Source organism: Pituophis catenifer, unplaced genomic scaffold (genome assembly GCF_029215685.1).
Source record: "Pituophis catenifer annectens isolate HBS135680 unplaced genomic scaffold, rPitCat1.0.hap2 SCAF_2, whole genome shotgun sequence".
NCBI lineage: Eukaryota > Metazoa > Chordata > Lepidosauria > Squamata > Colubridae > Pituophis > Pituophis catenifer.
In genome coordinates, this window is record NW_027256882.1 from 228,604,854 (window position 1) to 228,614,806 (window position 9,953).

The window sequence follows — 9,953 nt, forward strand, 5'->3', positions numbered from 1 at the left end:
CCAGCACAATTAATCAACATAATACAGTGTAAAGAATAGAGACTTCTCAAATACAGAACTAACAAGCCCTCTGTAAGTCTTCATTTGGCATAATAAGACTGTATGTGAATGCCTATTGAAAATCCCTCTGCTCTCAGCTCCTCTAAAGATCTCGTTTTTAAGGTTAAGATTTTCAAACGGCATTTAATGCTTAAGTCTGCAAAATGAAAAAAAAAAAAAAAAAAAACCAATCCTGGAGGGAAGTCTGCACACCAGGAACACTTTGGGGGATATTGCATTTGCTATCCCTGTTTGCTGGTCTAACATTGGTAAATGTCAACATAGGGCTGGAATGTGGGCACTGCAAGATAGGATAAGAATTGCAGTCCAAACCATTTGAAAGCCACAAGCTTAAAATTGCCGAGGTTGGACACCCCTCATGCAGGCCCTGTCTGTCCCCTTTGTCATTTAGCATGGCACAATCAGATAGTTGGTAGCAATAGCACTTAGACTTATATACCACTTCACAGTACTTTACAGTTCTACTTTACAGTACTTTAACAGATAAATAAAGGTTATTTATCTATCTTTCCCGCTTCACTTCTGCTTAGTCCTTTTTTACACCTATTTCTCTTTAAGCCAAGACTAAGCAAGAGCACCCAGAATGTCGGATTCGAAGCATCTTTGCCTGCTTCGGATCCAAATACGGACCACTTCTATAATAGAGGCAAGAAAAGAATAGGCAATTGAGACAGCATTCTTTTCCTGCTAACATTGCTTTGGGCCAGCTCAAGGATGAATAGATAACTATCTCTATGCCAGTCAATGACACACAGAATGAAATGACTTGCTGTCCCTGCCACTATATAGCACTGGCTATTCCATTGTGATTGTGGAAAGGATGCTGACCAAAAGTATCTGCAGGGTTGGTGGTGCAAAACATCAAGATTATGTGACTTCACTCCTGAAACCCCAGTCCTTTGATGTCAACACTCATATAGAAGGCCAAGGCTTTAATCAGGTGGTTGTAATCACCATTATGAGTTGTAAACAGTATTGATTTATCATTTGTATGTTAGGTTTATTATTTTGGAACCTACTGGACAAAGCTGAATAAGAAACTATTTCAAGGAACAAGTAAAATTATATAGATGGTAACTTTTCTAGTTTCTGGCGCATTTCTTCTGCTGTTGACTGCTAAGCTGCTCACAGATGCAACACAGGTGCTAACCTGTGTGCTCTGTGTTTTCCAGTGAGGCTATTCAGGGAGCACTTGACACAGCTGATTTGCTCTGTTATTGTCTCTTTATACAAGGTGATGATCTCTTTGAACTGATTGGACTTGGTGACTCTTCCCTCTCCAGATCTGTGTGTGCTTCGGTGTTAATTAGAAACTTTGGCTGGGATGTGGTAAAGCTAGCTGGGAAACGGTCACGCTGTGTTCAGACAAATATCTCAATTATAGATGCTCAGACATGTGATCTAAAGGATTCATTGTGACACAGCCTTGCGAGCTGTAACCCCTTATTTATCACCATGTTACAACTCAAAACAGGTCAGCTTGAATGCTGGAAATATCTAGGGAATATTACTGTAAATTTGAAATCCTGTGGATTCCAGAGATATTTATAGTTTTGGTTCCTTCAAGCCACATACTTATGATTCAAACTTTTATGATCCTGTCCCAAGGTGGTTTACTAAGAATATGAATGAATGAATGAATGGGGTGTTACTCCTTTTATGTTTTGAAATGAGAATTCTGATCTGCAAGATTGACACTCTAAAAACAGAGTGTGGGTTTTTTATTTTTATTTTAGAATAACTTTAAAAAAAACACTCGGAAGTAACACAATTGCACTTTTGTCTTTCTAGCTTCTGTGTATTCTTCCATTGCTTGCATCCATACTAATTCTTTCTGCAAATTAACGCAACTTCCATCTCCTTCATAAGGGAAAGCATTATGTGATGTGTTCAGCAAGGGGTTTCCCCACACCTATAATCCTTTAGGCTGGAGGCTATCAGCACCACCACATTTTAACTCTTCTGTATTGCTTCTCTACTATTCAAATTAATTATCTGCCCTGTTTGTGTTTTGTCTGTAAAGGTTGAAGAATTTCTGAACCACAATTCACCAGTTTTCTGCAAAATCTTGTCAATTCCCACCAAATGTTTTTCATTAAGAGAACCAGTTTGATGCACTGATTAAGATGCTGAACTAGAAACCAGTCTTCCCTAAAGCATGGAACCTGGATAACTTTGATTTTGGGTTTTACCTATCAGATTGATAGATCTTTATAGAAATGGCTTGTTCATATTATGAAAATATGAAAAAACAAAAAGTTGTGATTTGATGTTAATGTCTTATTTTACTGCAACAGAGAGAGGCGGAAGTCAATGTTTCTTTCTTTTTTCCTTATCCTTCCTCCCTTCTCTTCCCCCTCTTCCTCCCCACCGTTTTCTTATTTACTGTTGTATTTTGTATCTTATTTTATTTTACAACTCAATAAAAAATGTTAAACCAGAAAAAACTACATTTCATTATGAAGTGAGCTATAGCTCACAAAAGCTTATGCCTTTTAATAAACTATGTTAATCTCATAAAGCATGGAAGGCTCAGTGGCTAAGACACTGAGCTTGTCGAACAGAAAGGTTGGCAGTTCAGCGGTTCAAATCCCTAGTACAGGTCTCCTGTGTGAGCAGGGGGTTGGACTAGATGACCTCCAAGATCCCTTCCAACTCTGTTACTGTAAGTGTTAAAGGAAGCTACTTGATGACTTGGGGCCCTTTTCTCTCAGCCTAGCCTAGCCCAGAGTTCTCCAATCTTTCTGCCTTTGCAGATCGGTGTGAGGGGGAGAGAGGATGGTTTTGCATGAGTGGTGGGCAAGCGCGTGGGCGTGCAGCTCTTTTTGCATGAGTGGCAGGCATGCATGCTTGCTGTTCGTGCAAACAGAGCATGCACACATGTGTTCACCTGCCACTTCTGAGGCCCGGTTTCAAAAGGCTCAAGGCCTAAGGGATTGGGGAACCTGTTTTAGCCCATTTTACATGGCTTTTGTGTGGGAAAAATAGGAGGAAGGGGCATTACGCAGAGTGGCTTGAGTTGTACAAAATAAAAAGTATATTGATATAGATCTCATAACTAAATTGTAAAGGACATGAAGAGCCAAGCAGAGAGGACTTCTTGCACTGCTGCCTCCCCTGTAAAATAGAACCTCTCACCACAAACTTTCAAGTTGGATAGCTAAACTAGAGCTGATTTGGTCCAGTGGTTAAGGCACAGGGCTAGAAACCGGGAGACTATGTATTCTACACCACCACAACAAAGGTCACATCTCAGGTGCGGTCAAGTTGTGACCTATTTTAAGACTATCACAACTCACGCTCAAAATTGTAGATTCAATTATGGCCATAAGTTAAGGACTCTCTGCACAATATTTCCTTGCTCTCCTGTCATGCTACCCAAGGCACCGATTATTACTTTTCCCCTTGGGCAAATTTAAGGTGACCAGACGTCCCGCTTTTGGCGTTTCAAAAAAGTCCCGATTTTTCTTGAGCCCCAGCTGATGGCTAGAAGAAAAAAAAACTGTTTAAACTCTTGCCCGGGGCTTCAAAGGGCCGCCCTACGGGCAATCAGTGTAAAGCAGTTTTTTTTTCCCCTAGCTAAGCTTCAGAAACGAAACCGAAACCGAAACCAGGGTCTTTGGTGCAGCGTGACAAAATGAGGCAGAGAGAGATTTATTTTTATTTTTCCTCCCCAAAAAAGGTAGGTGAAAAAAAGATAGTTTTATAACTAATTGATTTATATTAAAATGTTGAATTTATATTAAACAACTGTATTACATAATTACATAATTAAACAATGTGAGGATGGATATAAAAATAGATGACAATGGGAAGGGGTATAATATAGAATAGAAGGGAAAAATTGAATTTGATTAAGATTAGAGATGAGGATGAAGGGTAATATTGGTTTTTTTAAAAAATAGATGAGGAATAAATATGGCAAAAAGGAAATATAGAAATTGTAAATTTAATTGAAATGACTAAACGCTGTTTAAATTTGTGAACCAGCCAAATATTCTGTTCAAAGAAAATACATTGTATGTTTGTATGTGTGTTTCTAATTATTGCTATTTATTCATATTTGTTCTCTTTTATTCTTTAAAGTTTAACAATTCATTCTTTATCTTAATATCTTTATATTTGCTTGGGGTTGGCTTTCTTCCCTTTCATCTTTTTTATTGTACAGCAATCTTTCTCCTCAAACCTACCACCTCTCTCTTTTCTTTCCTTCTTACTTTCTCTTCCCCCCACCCTCTTTTTCTCCTCCCTACTTCCTCTTTCTTTCTCCTTCTCCTCCTCTCTTCCTCCCTCTCTTACCCTCACTCCTACTCTAATTTCCATTCCTTCATCCCTCTCTATTGCTGTAATCCTTTAATGCATATGGATTACTCAGAGGGCTGAAAAAGTTATTTTTGACTGGTCCTCGCACTTTTGACCAGTCCTCGAACTTACGACTGTCTTCACAGTTGTGAAATGAGTGACATGGTTGTTAAGAATGCTGCACGGGCATAAATGTGAGGATGGTCATAAGTGTGAGGACCAGTCAAAAGTGCGAGGACCTGTCAGAAATGACTTTTTTCAGCCCTCTGGTTAGTCCTTTTGTGCATATGGACTACTCAGAGGGCTGAAAAAGTTATTTTTGACTGGTCCTCGCACTTTTGACCAGTCCTCGAACTTACGACTGTCCTCACATTTTACATTTTTGCCCTATCTTGTCATCATGGTGAAGAGAAGCAGTTGTGAAATGAGTGACATGGTTGTTAAGAATGCTGCATGGGCATAAATATGAGGATGGTCATAAGTGTGAGGACCAGTCAAAAGTGCGAGGACCTGTCAGAAATGACTTTTTTCAGCCCTCTGGTTAGTCCTTTTGTGCATATGGACTACTCAGAGGGCTGAAAAAGTTATTTGTGACTGGTCCTCGCACTTTTGACCAGTCCTCGAACTTACGACTGTCCTCACATTTTACGTTTTTGCCCTATCTTGTCACCATGGTGAAGAGAAGCAGTTGTGAAATGAGTGGCATGGTTGTTAAGAATGCTGCACGGGCATAAATGTGAGGATGGTCATAAGTGTGAGGACCAGTCAAAAGTGTGAGGACCTGTCAGAAATGACTTTTTTCAGCCCTCTGGTTAGTCCTTTTGTGCATATGGGCTACTCAGAAGGCTGAAAAAGTTATTTTTGACTGGTCCTCGCATTTTTGACCAGTCCTCGAACTTACGACTGTCCTCACATTTTACGTTTTTGCCCTATCTTGTCACCATGGTGAAGAGAAGCAGTTGTGAAATGAGTGACATGGTTGTTAAGAATGCTGCACGGGCATAAATGTGAGGATGGTCATAAGTGTGAGGACCAGTCAAAAGTGTGAGGACCTGTCAGAAATGACTTTCCAGCCCTCTGAGTAGTCCCTATACACATAGCCATGGCCACCCGGTCACATGACCAGCTAGCCACGCCCACCCAGTCACATGGCCTCCAAGCCACGCCCACACAATAAGCCACGCCCACAATGGTGTCCCTCTTACCAATGTTAAAATCTGTTCACCTTACCCTATACACACAGCCATGGCCACCCGGTCACATGACCAGCTAGCCACGCCCACCCAGTCACATGACCAGCTAGCCACGCCCACAAAATAAGCCACGCCCACAATGTCCCTCTTTACCAATGTTAAAATCTGGTCACCTTAGGCAAATTTTAACTGGTCATTAAAAGTATCACATGAACACACACACACACACACACACCTTAACAAGACAGCGCAATTAATCCTACATGGTCTGAGAGACAGAGGCCACCCTAGCATAACAATCTTTAAATCTCACAAAGCCTGAGGGGGTCCTTTAGGCTTCTGTTGTGGGTTCTACGCTAGGCTTTCCTTTTATTAAGATGACTTTGCTTTATTTAAGAGCAATATGTCCAGATATTCAATAATCAAGTTTTACCATTGCTCACTTTAAGCTGAACTGTCTCCCCTCAGGTTGATATATCCAGATACTTTCAACTTTAATTTTCTTAGCTTCCAGCCAGCATGGTCTATGCTGTTAGGCATGTTATCCAGAAATAACCCCTCTTCAGCACAAAGAGCTATCCTTCACACACACACACACACACACACACACACACACACACACACACACAGAGAGAGAGAGAGAGAGAGAGAGAGAGAGAGAGAGAGAGAGAGAGAGAGAGAGAGAGAGAGAGAGCTTCTAGGTTTCTAATTTTGCCGTGATTTGTCTACTGTTTATACTTATTTTAATAGCCTTTAGAGATTTTTTTTTTTAATTTGATTTATATGCCGCCCTTCTCCGGAGACTCAGGGCGGCTTACAATGTGTTAAGCAATAGCCTTCATACTTTTGTATATTTATACAAAGTCAGCTTATTGCCCCCACAAACTGGGTCCTCAATTTACCTACCTTAGAAAGGATGGAAGGCTGAGTCAACCTTGAGCCTTGGCAAGATTCGAACCTGCAGTAATTGCAGGCAGCTGGTCTTAATAACAGGGTGCCTTAGACCACTGTACTACCAAGGCTCTTTTCCTGTTATTTCTGCCGATTTAACATTAAATAGTTTTGTGATGAAACACCGGGCTGGTGTTTCTAACAGAATCATGGCCGTTTATTTATTAGTTATTCCATTCAAACAAAAGGAGAACCGGGTTTTATCTTTCCGATAAAATAGTTGAAAAATAAATCGGATTTGTGTTTAGGTCCTCTCTATTAGAGTCAGTTACTGTATGGAAAGCATCAGTCAAAACTGTCAAACCTATCCATATTTCTGGGGAAAGCGTTCCATCAGTAATAAAAGAAAAAGGCACATGCGTTGGTTTTTTTTTTTTTTTTTTTTGTGAATTTTCAGCTTACATTTCATGGTGGATAACATTCTTTTATAGCACTGTTTTCGATCTAGTAGCCGATGGCAAGGTCAACTTTGTGATAAACCAGGCAGCCGAGCTCTGGAACAGGGGTCACTCTCAGAGGATCGTCACAAAGGCAGGACGCAGGTGTCTGTGGAGGACACATGAACCCAAAGCCACCTGAGACCCTCCCTACCTCTTAACCCCCAGCTCTCATGCACACACCATGACTTGCCTAGTGTATTTCCCTAGATGAAGACGATAATGGCAGCAGAGTTGAAGGGAGCCATGTGCTGCGGAAGAAAAGCTGAGGCAAAATTGAGCCAAGAAAGTAGACAGCAGCTGCTGAACTGGGATGCTGCTGTTTCTTAAATTCTTGCCTGCATCACATTGACGATATTTGAAGGATGGGTGCAGTGAATCACTTTGAGACTTTTGTTTTCAGCATTTGTTGGTACACGTGCTAAAAGAATGGCTCTGGGTGCATTACATTGTGTTCTCCTGCACAATACGTATTCTAAAGATATGGGGAAGAAAACTCCAAAATGTGTGTATGTGTTTGTATTTATCCAGGAGAAATCTGTATAAATCTCCACTGTGAAGGACTTTGGCTTGCAAATTTCCCATATTAGAGTCCCAATACATTTAGAAGGCCCAGCCTAGAAAGAACGATAATTGGCACAAATATCATGGAGACCAATTCACCCATCTTTTAAGTAGAAAAAAAATGATTCCCTGACAGAGATAATATGGCAAGTATTTTACAGGTCCAATTTTCTCCCACTTTTAGGTGGGAATGGATGACTTGCATCTTTGTCATTGCTGAACAGATATTTTTGGACTGATCAAACAGCTTTCTCCACTGTTCAGAAGCTCCAGCTATAAATGTAGAGTAAGCAGGCACACAATCCTTAAATCCAATTTCTGTTTTTTGCACTGTGTGATATCTTTTCTAACACAGAAATGAAATACAGCCAGTCCTCGATTTATGACCACAATTGAGCCCAGAATTTATGTTGCTAAATGGGACAGTTGTTAAGTGAGTTTTGCCCCATTTTATGACCTTTCTTGCCACAGTTGTTAAGTAAATCACTACAGTTAAGTTAGTAACACAGTTGTTAAGTGAATCTGAGATCTGGGTTCCCCATTGTGGGCTTAAATTAAATTTAAAGTAATTTAAGTTGTGAGTGATTCACCACTGGAGGCTTTTAAAGAGACTGGACAGTCACTTGTCTGAAATGGTATAGGGTCTCCTGCTCCAAAATTAAACATTTGTTTATGGGGTCCTTGGTACTCTCTGAGCTTGGTTGGTTTTTTTGCAGACATTTCATTACCGGGTGCGCTTCAAGGTGTTGGTTATCACCTTTAAAGCGCTCCATGGCATAGGGCCTAGCTATCTTCGAGACCGCCTGCTGCCACCGACAATCTCCCATCGACCCGTGCGCTCCCACAGAGAGGGCCTCCTCGGGGTGCCATCAGCCAAACAGTGCAGGCTGGTGACCCCCAGGGGGAGGGCCTTCTCTGTGGGGGCACCTACCCTCTGGAATCAATTGCCTCCAGAGATAAGGAGAATCCAAGACCTCGGTGCCTTCCGCCGTACCCTTAAAACCTTCCTTTTTCAGCAAGCCGGGCTGGCCTAATTTTTTAAGTGTTTTTAAGTGTTTTGTTTATTGTTTTTAATTAATGGGGCCAAATTTATATATGTATATTTTAACTGTATTTTAATATTTGTACTTGATGTTTTTACTTGGCTGTTCACCGCCCTGAGTCCTCAGGGAGAAGGGCGGTATACAAATTCAAAATAAAATAAAAATAAAAATAAATTACCAAACTAGGTAACAGCATCTGAGCTAGAAGGGAATGGAGTTTGTTCTTATTTTTATATATTAGTGGCTAACAATGTTAGTTTTCTCATCCAAATATTATCAGTGGGTTTGAAAAAAGTTTGACATCTGAACTGAAGTGACTTCAGCAGAGGAAGTGATAACTCTGAGGGATCAGTCTATCAAGGCTATTCCTCTTGATGGCTGTATTCTATGTTCAAAATCCCAGGCAGCAAAATTTCAGTTCCAGCTGCTAAAAGGCATAGGTGGAAAAGAGTTATAGCTTTCCTATTTATGCTTGTGAAGGTCTTAGTAGTGCACAGTGTGACACTGAATTCTACATAAAATGGGATCTTCTCCTGATTCAACAGGGTTCACCTTATACTCCTGCACTTAATTCTCAATAAAGGAGAATATTTGTAGCTCAGGTTGAAAGGAGTGGTCCTTGGTGCTCTCTGAGCTTGGTTGTTTTCTTGCAGATGTTTCATTACTCAAACTAGTGACATCATCGGGGCACTGATGATGTTCCCCAGTTGGGTAATGAAACTCTACAAGAAAACAACACCCAAGGTCCGAAAGCACTAAGCACCTCATATTTAATTCTGCATTAAAAACAAAAAAAATGATATAAAAATATTTCATAAAAAACTAACATTATCAAATAAACTCACTCTTAAATGTGACAATGGCCAAAATGAAAACAATAGAAAGAAATACTTGATGTTTTCAAAATGTCACTAGTATCTCACTCCACTACCCGTACAGTCTGTGTGTCTGGGTAATAGAAAGCAAAAACCCATGTACTGAATTCTAGTAGCTCCGTTATGTAACCAGAATTAAGCTCGCTGGGTTTTGGAACAATTACAGAGTATCGCTGTTCTATTTTCTTATCTGTCCCTTAAACAAATAACATCACTTTGTGACTGAAATGAAAATTGACTCCTTTTCAGATGCAGCAGTCTGAAATTGCTGGCCTCAGCAAGTTGAGCCACCAAATTTATGAAAATATCTTTCAAAACAGTTTCCGTGCTCCATGCTTTTTGCTTTTCTTCCCCTGCCACTTCAATGTACAGATCTCCTCCTTGTAATCTTCAAATTAGACATTTATTCAGAGTTCCTCTTTCTTCCTTTCCGAACAGCAATACATATTTATGTCTCATGAATGGCAAGATACAATAAGGCAGCCTTTCTCTTTATTTTTTTTTTAACACAATTCTCTTGAAAACCAG